Raw genomic sequence first — 14,352 nt, 5'->3', positions numbered from 1 at the left:
GCTTGGTTCAGATTTTGGGAGTGGGAAAAGAGGGGTAGAATTCGAGAGTTTAGAGTTCATGCAACTGAAAGACTTCCCCACAAAGGTGGAACAATATAAAGCAGGGATTCATAACAAGCTAATATTGAAATATAACTCAAATGTGGTATCAAACTGGTTTAAAAACATTGATTGTCAAGAGAATCAAGAGTCAAGAGTGTTTAATTGTCATATGCACCGAGAATAGAACAATGAGTTTCTTAACTGGTGCAGCTTTACATAAATATTAATGCAACAACACAACAAATAAATATACAATAATCAATAACACAATAAAGATCAGTAATAATAGTTAACCAGACTATAATAGTACAAACTGAAGTACATAATGCAATCTAAACAAAGTCCACTATTGATCATTGCTGAGATCGGTTTGTGGTTGGCATTGTGGAGTGTGGTTCAAGAGCCTCTTAGTTGTTAACAAGATTTTTCTTGAATCTAGAGGCTATGGTTCTCAGGCTCCTATATCTTCTTCATGATGATAGCAATGAGATGACAGCATGACCAGGGTGGCATGGGCCATTGATGATAACAGCTGCCTTTGAAGCAGCACTTCCTGCAGATCCTTTTGATGGTGTGGTGGCAATACACGATGGACCAGGCAATGTCCACCACTTTCTGCAACCTCCTACTTTGCCTTCTCAATTTCTGAGAATATAACTTTAGTTTTGTGCAATCTCTCTTTGTAATTTAACAGTTCTGTCCAGATATAATTTGGTAAATTCATATCTGATTCACCACACCATCTTTACTGGGTAAAGATGGTGTGGTGATCAACAATATTTCAAGCATGACCTCTTTAGCGTTCTCCATTATATAACTGTGGCAAAATTCGTACCTCCTTGTATTCCACACACTCTATATCTAAAAGACAGGAAACCATTAGGTCTTCTCATTATTTCCTGTTGGATGTCCTTATGGATATGGACCATTACATTTCTCTGAATCTTTACTGCTTCCAGTTTTTCACCATTTAGCAAGTTCTCTGCTCTGACTTTTTGAGTTTCAAACTGGATGACCTTACACATGACCATCGATATCCATCATCACTACAATTTGTGTAGGAGGGAACTGCAGATGCTGGTTTACATCGAAGATAGACACAAAATGCTGGAGTAACTCAGTGGGACAAGCAGCATCGCTGGATAGAAGGAATGGGTGACGTTTCAGGTCGAGACCCTTCTTCAGACTACAATTTGACATTTACTTAATCTGCCAAAATTCTCCATATAATTTCATGCTTCCATCCATAGTTCTTACAGCGCTGTTTATATTTATGCAATCAGCTTTCCATCCCAATAAGCTAGTTATTTGTAAATGTCATGAATGATTGTTGCCCTAACGCAAATTTTCACAGGATCCGCCCAATGACATGGTGCCAATTTCTGTAACTTCCCTTCATTTGCCACCAATTCCATTACCTTTAGCTTTACCTAGCTGTATCAAACGTAGGTTCTGGGAAGTAATAATGCAACATTGAACATTAATCAATCATAGATTTAAATTTTAAAATTGACTCAACTTGTACCAAAACTAAATCAGACACAAATATGCATTTTCTTGGACCCGCCCAGCTGGATGCAATAGTCTATTAATATATACTGATAATTTTGCAATTTATTTTAATTCAATATGGCATGGTGATGGGCATAAAGTGTAAAGCCAAAATGAAATGAAGAAAACCAACATGTCCCATTAAGCCTATCCTTCCTAATGAGCCCAATCAACTACATTTGAGCACAGCATCAAGTTCTCTTTTTCAGTCTTTCTATCTACCGTGGGAGGCAAATAATCATTTCCATGAAAAGAAAATGAATTGCATATTATTTTCTTGAGGCAAAAGGCTGCTTACCTAACACTGCAGGTTATCCAATTAAAATTCTTAAGCCCATACCTGTTCTATTGGTTCAAAGAAGACTTTGTCTATTCAACTTAGAATTATTATCTGAGCTACAACCTATTCCTATAAACTTCAATCCCTTTCATAGATATTTCACCCTGGTCTTTTTCAAGGATTCAATCATTGTAGCATGTTCTGCTTTTGATAGGAATCAGTTCTACATATCTGCAACTCTGTGGGGGGGAAAAACTTTTTTTTTAATCTCTAGTCTTGCTTGAGGCGTATCAAATTTAAAGTTAAATAACCTGCTTATATCCACGTTATCCTTGCCTTGCAGCATTTTAAAGTCCTGAATCAGGCTATATCTTTTTTTATTCATTGAGAACATCAGATTCTGTCAGTCTATCTTCATAACATAGCACCAATTGTTAGAAGCATCCTTGTCACTCTGCTCCCAATCATTCACATAAAATCATTCTGATGTCAGACAGCCTGTAACTTATACATGTCCTCTGGGCACACAGTTGTATATTTCCCAACATTTTAATAAATCATTACTTTTATTATTAATGGCCCAACTAAATTCTTAGTCATTACATGTGGGGAACAAGAATGACGCCACACAATAGTAATTAAAGAGTAGCGCAGTAACAATCCATTTAAAAAAACTCACCAATAAGAACAAGAGTTATTTTTAATTGTTTATTTTAGATGTCAATTAATCAGAGATTTCTGTTTTAAATAATAAATGTTGATGGCTTCATTTGGGACACACGCAGTGGGAGGATATGATATATGAGAGCTGATTTAATGAAATCAGTAGCCAAGGATGTTTCACCAACTAAACCAACTCACAAAGTGTGTTAGATAATTTCTTTAAAGGTGGTCATATTCAAACAGCTGTTCTATGTGAATCAATTTCTCCCAAGTGAGATCATCGGTTATCACTAATGTTTTAAAAATGATGTATTTAATCAGCAGAAACAAGATGAAGTAAAAGTATACTCCATTTTTACAAGTAATCTTGGTAGAAAGACTTTCACTTTAACCGCTGAGTTAGCATTTGCACTTCTTAGTTATATGGCTGGAGTGATGTCTGGGATGTGTCATTGTAGTATTTCGCAACATAAATTACTCTTCCTTTCTTTTCCAAAGCTTTTTATTTAAAATAGAGGTCAAATGATTATTAGGCCATAATAGTTCTCGTCAAGCAGAAGCTCATTCCTGTATTAATCAAATAACTGAATAATCGGTATTTTCCCTATGCAGACAGTAGCATTAAATGTTATGTATTGGTTTCATACTTTTGGCCGGCTGCTAAAGCAAGGCCCATTTATTTCACAGCCTCCGAGATCCATGGAAACGACCTCTGAAAAATGTAGGGCCGAACTAATCCCAAACATGTCAATCTCAGGCCCTCTTCTACATACGGCTGCAGCTCAGCTTAATAAACTATTCTTAAATACTGTGGAGACTGCTCACTTCCAAACACATCCCTTGCATGCGAAGTAGAAGTGCACAGCCACTGATACCAAATAATACTGTCCTTCTGTAGCTGTAGTGTGTTATAGGAGTGTCACAAATAATAGATCTTTTAATGCCAAACAGTTGCAGGTTGTCTGGGTGAATAATCGATTATTCAGTGATGACAAAAAGGGACAGAGGGCAGTTGTTACAATTTTAGCATTTTTTTTTTTTTGACAATAAATATTGTTATTTTGAACTGCAGTGCAGCAACGGGGCATTATCAATCATCCAATGCCATGAAGCACATTCCATTTTTCATGAGGACCAACGGTTGTAGTTGCCCAATGTGGCATTCGACTCAATAAGTATGTGGCGGTTGGATGATGTAGCACCAGAGTGTTGTAGGAATTAACAGCATTCACTCTGATCCAAAAGTAAAATATTCAGCAAGCCGAAACTGGACAGAAGGAGTAACATGGAGGAAAGGTCAGCGTGCTATTACACAACTGTCACTAATTTATTTTGCACAAGCCTTGTAAGTAAAACGACATTTACTGCTGGGGGCATCTAGTGGTAAGGGATTAATACTGCATTGATTTAAACAAAAAAAATATTTGCTTATAGTGACGGACTGAAAAATATTATTGAAATCATTGGAAGCTAGTCTCGCCCATTCTATCATATCGCATATTAACTGTTCATTTGGAACAGATGCTCAAATTGAACACTGCAGAATCAACTACTTTAATGATGGGCATGGTCTGGTTTCTTCATTAATGACTGGTCCACATAAATAGGCAGTTGGTAGTTTTGCTTCCAACACATTTAAATCCTTGGCATTGCAGCTAACAATTGGACCTTGGAGCCTTCTATTCTCAGTCAGACAGAATGTAAAACAAGACCAAGCCTTTTCAGCTCACAGTTTCTGACCACCTTTCCCTTGTAAATCATATGTTTCCCTTGATGGTGCAAATAGCATTAGCAGTATTTATAAAAGTAAAAAACACTCAAATGAAGCAAAACAGGCATTGTTGAATTGCCTGCAAAATGAAGAAGCTAAAAGTTACATTTAAAAGGAAACCCAATGTGATGCTGGATCACATTCGATTCATGTGATATGTTGTAAATATATTATTACCAGCCTCTGTTAGAATAGTTTCATAAGCCTTTGCTTAAGCTTCATTAAAGCCAATTAAAGCCCTTGTTAAGAACAACTAACTGCCAACACTGAATTTATGACATTTGTTTATGTTCTTCGATCGCACTGCTTGGAGCTGTGGTTTCAAAGAGATTTCTTATTTGGCTTTATAGTAATAGATTACGAGTTAAGCTGTTCTAAAATCTGGTCAGGATTGTTATCCTATGGCAAACCACAGAATAGGAATCAACATACTTTCCAAGCTGAATAATTCGGAAGATCAGGTAAATGTAGCGAATTGAAGTGCCACTCTGATTACTGAAAATTCATGATTCCAGGAACGCTATAAAATGTCACCTTAGATTGTCATTAACTAATCAACATGACACTTTCCCTTTACGTTCCTGAATCATCAAGATTTTTTTAAAGAAAGTAGCAGTAAAGATGAAGGAGCAAATTTGCTCAACTTTTGAATGAGAGGAATTAGGATTCCTGAATACGTCTGGAGGGAAGCAACAAAATAATATAACTTGGCAAAAACATGTCTGTTTCAGTCAATCCTAATGCAAGGATGGAAGCCAGCCTCTTGTTGTAATGGCACAGAATCATGTCAGTGGTGACCTATGAAAAGTGTTAAAAAGTGTAATGACCTATGAAAAGTGTTAAAACGTAGCTTTTGTGGATCCCCTAGTGTTAACTGCTTAAAATATGCCCGCTTGAACCTTAGTTATGATACCCTATATGATGACATGGCCTTACATGTCAGATGGAATGGCCAGAGCATGGTTATGAAACATCTGAACAAAACTTTAGTTGCCAGCCAAGCCACACCCTGGAATAATCAGCTGAGAAACTTGACAAAAATCACAAATGTTTCTGAACATCCCTGTACAATGTAAATTGCAGAGTACTCAAATTCTAACGAAAATTCAAATCTTATCAAGTGAAATCATTGTTCCCATGCCCTACCAAACTCAATGCAAGTTTTCCATATGCACAAATGAATTGATTGATTGATTGATTGAACGATTGATTAATTGACTGAAAGAAACGACATAGAAACAGGCTCATCAGCAAACCAAGTGCACACTGACCATTGCTCACCCTTTCGCACCAATTTCATGTTATGCCACTTTTTGCATCCACTTCCTACACACTAAGGGCAATTCTACTGAAGCCAATTTCACCTATAAACTCACACATCTTTGGGATGTGGCAGGAATCCAGAGCACCCAATGGAAAGCACACGGTTACAGGGAGAGTATGCAAACTCCACACAGAAAGCACCTGATGTCAGGAGCAAACCAGGGACTCTGGCGCTGCACCAACTCTTCCATGCAAATTGGATCCTAGTAAATCAGCACCAAAGAATGCCTGACAAATCTGGGACATCTGCATATTTTGGGAATTCTAAACTTTGTAGCATCCATGAGGGTAATTACTGGCAGTTCCATATATAGAGAGAGAAAAGCCTCTGTCAAAACTATAATTAGGTGAGCAATGCTATCCTGGGAAATTTGCCAAATCTTCAGAGAAGTCGAGCATTTGAAAACCACCTTGAATGTGTAATAATAGCATTTATTAAAATAAGACTAGATCTAGTCTTGGCTACTCCTGGCTGGCTGCGTTATAGCCTTGAGTTTGAGTTTAGTTTATTGTCACGTGCACCGAGCAACAGTGAAAAGCTTTTGTTGTGTGCTAACCAGTCAGCGGATAGGCAATAAATGATCACAATCGAGCCATCCACAGTGTACAGATAAAGTTTAGTGCAAGATAAAGTCAGATCAAAGATAGTCCGAGGACCTCCAATGAGGTAGATAGTAGCTCAGGACAGCTCTCCAGTTGTTGGTAGGGTGAGTCAGTTGCCTGATTCTGGGAAGAAACTGTCCATGAATCTGGAGTTGTAATTTTTCACACTTCTACATGTTTTGCCTGATGGTAAAGGGGAGAAGAGGGAATGGCCAGGGTACGACTTGTCCTTGATTATGCTGATGACGTTGCCGAAGCAATGTGAGATGTAAATGGAGTCAATGGAAGGGAGGTTGGTTTGTGTGATGGCCTTCTAAATGCTGATCCTGTTGCAACAAGAACCTAGAAATTATTTTGCCAATTCTCCTTAAAATAAAAAGAAAAAACAGCTCGCCACTTATCCTGAAGATTTCAAGTGAAAGATCTATTTGGCTACTGCACCACCCTTTGCTTGCTACCAAATAGTCAACAATGAGGTGAAAGTGCCAAGAACTGAGAAAACACATATTACACATAGATTTTTCAGCTGCTAAAATTGCATTGAGATATACAAATGGACATATGAGCTAATTATGTCTCTCGTGGAGCAATAACCCTGGGCATGGTTAAATGTCATAACATGAGCCGTAATGTGACAAATTTATTGCAGCTGCGGTTATTTTGCTTGCTCTAAATCTCTGTGAGTCTTATCTCCCATGATTTCCTAGGCCCATAACACAAGTATCCCTTCAAGGCTGTAGCTTAATACTGAGACCCATGACAACTCAGATATGCTGTGTGCTGATTTAAACCAGTAATCATTCCAAATCTACTATCAGCCAGGTTTATAATCGAGATCTCTGTCTAGTCATTCTTGCTGAAAGTTTATCTGCAGTATCAAGAAAAAAGAACACGATTTGCTTAACCACAATGTTCCCCACAGGTCATTGGCACCTAGTTTCTGGTGTGACAAATAACCACTGAATAAGTTCCTGGAGATTAGCATGTCAATGCCAGTCATAGGTTTGGAAGAGGGATACGGTACGATTTTTTATAAAATGTGCAGCACATACAGGTAGTCATCCTACAACAGAATTTTAGACTTTAGAGATACAGTGCAGAAACAGGCCCTTCACCAACCAGCGGTTGCACCGTACGCCAATACTATCCTACACACAAGGGACAATATAAAATTTAACCAAAGCCAAATAACTTACAAACCTGTACATCTTTGGAATTTTGGAAGAAACCGGAGCACCCAGAGAAAACCCACATGGTCATAGCAAGAATGTACAAACTCAGTACAGATAGCACCCATACTCAGGATGGAACCCGGGTCTCTGACGCTGTAAGCCAGCAACTCTAACCCTAAGCCACTGTGCCTCAAGCTACGCCACTGTGCTGCCCACCATACCTGTGGGATTGTAATGAATGGGGTAATATAGGTGAGAGCAAGCTCCAAGCTTTACACATGATCTACTGAAGGCCCTGCAGGAAGAAGCATGAAATTGGTGAGGGAATGGAGAATGCAGAGGATGGAGTACATAGGTGGCTCTTTAAGCACAATGCATAGACAGTGAGAGCAGAAAGTCATGTAGACTAATGCCAGGAGTAAATGCTGAAAGAAATTCAGTGAGCTCATATCGGCAGTTGAGGTCAGTGGGTGAATATTCTAATGTCATTTTCTACCTACTACAACACTGCTACTGACCACAGATGATGCCCAATGTTCCGTAACCCTATTACTCATCTACCAGTGTCAATCCAGACATACTTAAGTTCATCTGTTCCACTGCTTCTTTAACACTGCTAAGACATACATCCACCAGCTTGTGTATGGAGGCTATTTCATCATGATAGCCACATCAGTCAAATTCCCTTTCTCTTTTAGTCATAGTCATACACCATGGAAACAGGTTCTTTGGCACAACTCATTCATGCCCATTGTAATTTACCCGTGTTTGGCCCATATTCCTCTAAACATTTCCTATCCATGTACATGTCCAAATGTCTTTTTAATGTTATTATTGTACCCATCTCAACTGCCTCCTGTGGCAGCTCATTCCATTTACCCATCAACCTCTGAGTGCAAAGGTTCCCCCTCAGCTTGCTATTAAATCGTTCTCCTTTTATTTTAAACCTATGCCCTCTAGTTCACGATTCTCCTACCTTGGGGAAAAAGGCTCTGGGCATTCACCCTATCTATTGTCCTCATGATTGTATACACCTGCAAAAGATCCTCCCTCAACCTCCTGTGCAGCAAGCCTGCCCAATATTTCCCTGTAGCCCAGGCCCTCGATTCAATAGGCAATAGACAGTAGACAATAGACAGGAGTAGGCCATTCGGCTCATTGAGCCAGCACCACCATTCAATGTGATCATGGCTGATCATCCCCAATCAGTACCCCGTTCCTGCATTATCTCCAGCCTCAGTTATCTTTAAGAGCCCTATCTAGCTCTCTCTTGAAAGTATCCAGAGAACCGGCCTCCACCACCCTCTGAGGCAGAGAATTCCACAGACTCACAACTCTCTGTAGGAAAAAGTGTTTCCTCATCTCCGTTCTAAATGGCTTACCCCTTATTCTTAAACTGTGGCCCCTGGTTCTGGATTCCCCCAACATCGAGAACATGTTTCCTGCCTCTAGCGTGTCCAAACCCTTAACAATCTTATATATTTCAATAAGATTCCCTCTTATCCTTCTAAACTCCAGAGTGTACAAGCCCAGCCGCTCTGTTCTCTCAGCATATGACAGTCCCGCCATCCTGGGAATTAACCTTGTAAACCTACGCTGCACTCCCTCAATAGCAAGAATGTCCTTCTTCAAATTAGGGGACCAAAACTGCACATAATACTCCAGGTAGAATCCTGGCAACACCCTTGTAAATCTTTTCTGCACTTGTTCCAGCTTAATGGCATCTTTCTTATAGCAGGGCGACCAAACCTGAACACAATACTCCAAATGTAGCTTCACCAACAACTTGTGCAACTGTAACTGTCCCAGCTTCTATACTCATTTCTCTGACTGATGTTAAGATTTTAGGATATGAAGCAGAGCTCACACTTGTCTCTAAACTCCTTGTCGACCATCTACAGCCTCCCACCAGCCAAGGTGTCCTCATTTGGAAAGTAGTTCTACATAGCAGAGCCATCAAATGCTCCTTATATGATAACTCAACCAGCCCAAGTTTCATTCTCGTAGACCTCCTCTGGATCCTCTCCAATGGCAGTATATCCTTCCTCAGATATAGGGCCCAAAACCGTCACAAAATATTCCAAATGTGGTCGCACCAGCACCTTATAAAGCATTACATTCCTGCTTTTATATTCCAGTCCCCTTGAAATGAATGATAGCATTGCATTTGCCTTCTTTCCCACTGACTCAACCTGCAAATTAACCTTGTGGATATCCTGCATCAGCACCCCCAACTCCCTTTGCACCTCAAATTTCTGAATCCTCTCCTCATTTGGAAAGTAGTCTATGCTACTAATAGCTGGTGCCCTGTGTTCCACGACGGTAGTGCCAGTGTCTGCCCACTACGTACATTAGCAATGGATGTTCACTATCCCTGTGGACACCCTGTTCAAAATGGATCTGTTGCCAATCACCGCACAAATGTGCTGAGGGACCACATATGTTATTTTAGGGCAGAAAGGATGGATGGATTACATAAAAACAGACACTTCAGAGCCCAATTTCTCCCTGTAAAATTCAACAGTAGATTCCTCAATTATAGTGCTTACACCATTTGAAAGGAAAGTGAATGTTAAAAGCATTTTGATGGAAGATACTTGTAATGATACAGCACCATGAGACAGCGAAGGACAAAGTATTTTGCAGTATCACCAGAACACTCAATATCTTTGACATATTTCTGTCACACTGGGATCTACACAGAAGCGGAAAATCAGGGACCCTCAGTGAGTCATCACCTGTTCTCTCACTCCTCTTCTTCCTTTCGTGCTTGAAGAAAGGGTGCTGTGCAGGTCAGCAGTTGTGCTGAGAGGCGATAGAAGCGAGGGAAAATTAATCAAAAAAATAATTTGTGCAGCATGATTAAAAAACATAACTTTTACACAACCAGCTAGCTCAGCACAAGTGACATTTGCAAGAGGGAAAAGTATCTTCTAAAGGTAGGAGCTTAAAAATAATAATTCATGGCTTTTCAACCTTTTACATGATGTTCCCCCACCAGCTAATTTTAGGTTTAATGGCAGTAAGGCAATTAATCTTTGCAAGCCTGGTGGCTCCAACACCTCTGACTTGAAGACAGCTCCTTTTTAGAGAGAAGCATTAGACATCTTTCCCTTGCCATTTTCTATCCCGCAAATTAATCTCCGTCATACATCTCTAAAATGAATTGAAATTGCTAGCATATTGTAAATATTGTTTCCCTATGCGTGCAGGATCATGTGTCATAAAGTGAATGGAAGTGCATTTCCCTCTGACATTTTGTTAACTGAATTTCCTTTAAGGCAGCCATTTGAGACTATTAAGTGCTATCCCCTCATTTATAGACGGCTTTCTCGCTCCCTTTCTTTTTCTGTGTCTACAGGGTTGTCAGTAGATTAAATGAAAGAAAAACTCAGCTCCAATAAAACTGATTCTCTCGTTCTATTTAACACATATCATAGAAGAGTGCAGCACAGCATCGGGCCGTTTGGCTCGTGGCGTTTGTATCGAACATTGTGCCAAATTAAACCAATCCCTTCTGCCTGTACATAATCCATATTTGGGGCGACACAGTAGCACAGAGGTAGAGTTGCTGCCTTCCAGCACCAGAGACCCGGGTTCGATCCTGACTATGAGTGCTGTCTGTACGCAATTTGTATGTTCTTCCCGTGACCGCGTAGGTTTTCCTCAGATTTCCTCCTGGGGTGATCGCTGGTCGGCGCGGACTCAGTGGGCCGAAGGGCATATTTCCGCACTGTAGCTCTAAACTAAACTAAGGTATACCTCTTCATTCCTTGCAAATCCACATGCTTATGTGAGAGCCTTTTATAAGCCTCTATGGTGTCTGCTTTTACCATCACCCCTGACAGTGCATTCCATGCACCTAGCACTCTGTGTAAAATACTTGCCCAGCACATCTCCTTTAAACTATCCCCTCTTACCTTAAATCTTTGTCCACTTGTTTTTGACATTTCTACTGTGGGATAAAGTTTCTGTCTGACTATCCGCACTTCTCATAATTTATAAGCTTCTACATGGTCTCTCCTCAGCCTGTGATAATCCAGAGAAAACCGCTTCTTATAGCTAATACCCTCTCATCCAGGTAGCATTCTGGTCACCCTCTTTACACCCTTTCCAAAGCCCTCTCATTATCCCTGTGACAAAAATTGCATATATATTACTCCAAATGCAGCACAACCAACATTTTATAAGTATCTCATCCTCAATGACCTGACCGATGAAGGCAGGAATATGATACACCTTCTTTGCCACTGATGTTGTTATATTCAGGGTGCCCTGGACCTGGACCACAAGATCCATCTGTACACTATCGCTGTTAAGTGTCCTGCATTGACTGTGTACATTCTCCCCTTACATTGGTTGATCTCCCAAAACCTGGATTGAACATCTGCCATTTCTCCACCTGTGGAGCTGGATAGAGAGAACTATTTATGCTGAAACACAAGATTATGGGCAGAAAAAAGAAAGAACTGCCAAGTTTGTTCGGATGTTACAATTATGGTGAACAATGACATGAGTGGCTACAGAAAGGTATGCTGCATATGGGAAAATGTCCCAGCTGACAAGATCATTTCTACAAACTGTGCATGACGATGAGGACATCAAGAGCCTATGGAGTGGATGGGATGAGCCGTACTGTGGCAGAAACAGCACTAGGTTCAGAGTAGCAGCAGGAAATGACATACCTGGTAGAACGTCAATTGCTTGCCCAACCTGGGCTAGGAATGCTCATTAGATGTACCAATGCAAAAATGTTGGTGCCACTGGCAGTCAATGACATTTCTACTAGTATACTGCTCTCGTAAAGGAACTTAATTTGTTTCTTGTTTCTCTTATCCCTAACCAGTCTGAAGAAGGGTCTCAACCCGAAACGTCACCCATTCCTTCTCTCCAGAGATGCTGCCTGTCCCGCTGAGTTACTCCAGCTTTTTGTGTCCATCTTCGATTTAAACCAGCATCTGCAGTTCCTTCTTACACATATTATCAATATTAATACAGTGCAATAGAAACCAATGATTCAATGCTATTGATGTAGAACAACATTAACTGAGGTCTGTTGGGAAATGCTACCCAAAGATGGATCCAAAGAATTAAGAGAGTTATGATGTGCGGATGGCGCAGTGGAGCAGCGGTAGAGTTGCTGCCTTACAACACTTGCAGAGCCAGAGACCCGGGTTCAATCCCGGCTACGGGTACTGTCTGTATGGAGTTTGTACATTCTTCCTGTGACCACGTGGATTTTCTCCGAGATCTTCGGTTTCCTCCCACACTCCAAAGATGTCCAGGTTTGTAGGTTAATTGGCTTGGTATAAATGTAAATTTGTCCCCAGCATGTGTAGGATAGTGTTAATGTGCGAGGATCGCTGGTCGGTGGGGCGATGGGCCTGTTTCCATGCTGTATCTCTAAACTAAACTAAACTAAGCTAAATGTGTACTTGATGGTAGTAGATCAGAAAGATGTCACACCTATTGAGGGAGAATTGTGAATTTTCTGCTGCCAAGATGCTTCCAAGTTTACAGGTTCACAAGGTATAGGAGTAGAATTAGGCCATTCGGCCTAATTGAGTCCACTCTGCCATTCAATGATGGCTGATCTCCTCTTCCTGATCCCATTTTCCTGCCTGCTCCTCATAACCCTTGATACCCGTTCTAATGAAAAATGTGTCTATCTCTGCCTTAAAAATATCCACTGATACTAACAATGCTGTAGGGTTGATTTAAGACCATTTGAAACCCAGTTCCAATGAACAAAGATGTCCCACATGTAGGAGAGAGTCAACCTTGTAGAAAATACCCTGGTGGTTAGAACTAAACCAATCAGAAAAATTGTGAATAGTGCCACCAACCAATGGAAAGTCAAGGGAGCTACTACCTGATCCGCGGGAAAGTTTAACTAATAGTTACATCCATAGTTTCTTTGTTCTTGTGTAACAGGCTTCACTTGGATAGTATCTAAGCTCTGTGCCTGAATAAGAGTTTTAATACACTACCTCTGGACTAGGGGAATCATTGAGAATTCAACAATCGACTACACCTATATTAGGAAGCTATATAGTTTGTCAGGTGGGAATGAGAAAGGTACATCATAAGGTCATGAAAATTAAATTAAGCATGAGCCATGCAATTTGCAAATGCACATACCAATCTCACTTAAGCAACAGGGAAACTAGAAGGTAATATCATCAAGTAAATGAGAGGAAGCAAACTATGGTATGTTCCTATGGCTTGCAAAGAGAAAACTAAAGCCAGGTTGGAGACACTGACTGAGGCACACAGAATATTTCCAGTAGCGATTCCTAATTCTCTTGAGTATCCAGCCGAGTAAATGTTGAGTAATCATGCAGTGTGCTGAAAATGTGCTTCTATCCTAGGGATGAGGAGGAGTCACTATCTTAAGAAGGTGACAGGAGATGTTTTGTTACATGAAGAGTAAAGAATGAGTTTGATGAACTTGAGCTCATATTTAACCCGATTCAACACTTCATTTCAAAAGCCGCCATTAAAAAAGAATGACATTTGTTATCAATCCAGCTTGGGAGGCATTTCACCGACTGGTTGATGCACATGAATGTCTCAATGGGATAAAGATTTCATTATGGCCTTCAGGTAATTTGAAACAGTAAACAAGCCAGATTATGACTGACATCAGCAACAAGCCATTGAAGGAAGAAGCAAGTAAAATTGAACAATCAAACACTGAAGCTCTTAAAGATGTTGCAATACGCCAAGGATGAAAAAAGATCTGGCACTACATAGAGGTGTCTGAAAAAAAAAAAAAGAGTCCTGGAGTAACAATCCTGCAGTAGAACTCAGATAGCCACAAAAACAGATTGCACACAAATTAAGAGGGAATTGCATAGTGTGATCCTCAGACCTGAGAAGTTTCACGTGCACCCATAGGAGAACTATATTTGTTTACTGTGATCACGACCTCCTTGAGGTCATTA

The 14,352-nt window shown here is 40.2% G+C and overlaps 1 protein-coding gene across 5 annotated transcripts in view; it reads right to left on the bottom strand.

Moving 5' to 3' along the window:
• rnf220 (ring finger protein 220) overlaps positions 1–14,352 on the bottom strand; it is a 407,730-nt gene that overhangs the window by 104,117 nt on the left and 289,261 nt on the right. The window lies entirely within an intron of this gene.

Source organism: Amblyraja radiata, chromosome 10 (assembly GCF_010909765.2).
Source record: "Amblyraja radiata isolate CabotCenter1 chromosome 10, sAmbRad1.1.pri, whole genome shotgun sequence".
Taxonomy (NCBI): domain Eukaryota; kingdom Metazoa; phylum Chordata; class Chondrichthyes; order Rajiformes; family Rajidae; genus Amblyraja; species Amblyraja radiata.
Note: the sequence above shows the minus strand (reverse complement) of the source record. Positions and strands in the feature narration are given on the sequence as shown.